Raw genomic sequence first — 654 nt, 5'->3', positions numbered from 1 at the left:
GGTACAAATCAGTAACCACTGACACTTAGAATATTTTCGGGTTGGTATAAATCAGTAACCACCGACACTTAGAATATTTTCGAGTTGGTATAAATCAGTAACCACTGACACTTAGAATTTTTTCGAGTTGGTATAAATCAGTAACCACTGACACTTAGAATATTTTCGGGTTGGTATAAATCAGTAACCACCGACACTTAGAATATTTTCGGGTTGGTATAAATCAGTAACCACTGACACTTAGAATTTTTTCGGGTCGGTACAAATCAGTAACCACTGACACTTAGAATATTTTCGGGTTGGTATAAATCAGTAACCACCGACACTTAGAATATTTTCGAGTTGGTATAAATCAGTAACCACTGACACTTAGAATTTTTTCGAGTTGGTATAAATCAGTAACCACTGACACTTAGAATATTTTCGGGTTGGTATAAATCAGTAACCACCGACACTTAGAATATTTTCGAGTTGGTATAAATCAGTAACCACTGACACTTAGAATATTTTCGACTTGGTATAAATCAGTAACCACTGACACTTAGAATATTTTCGGGTTGGTATAAATCAGTAACCACCGACACTTAGAATATTTTCGAGTTGGTATAAATCAGTAACCACCGACACTTAGAATTTTTTCGAGTTGGTATAAAT

The sequence above is a fragment of the Chiloscyllium punctatum genome, unplaced genomic scaffold, assembly GCF_047496795.1.
Source record: "Chiloscyllium punctatum isolate Juve2018m unplaced genomic scaffold, sChiPun1.3 scaffold_954, whole genome shotgun sequence".
NCBI lineage: Eukaryota > Metazoa > Chordata > Chondrichthyes > Orectolobiformes > Hemiscylliidae > Chiloscyllium > Chiloscyllium punctatum.
Note: the sequence above shows the minus strand (reverse complement) of the source record.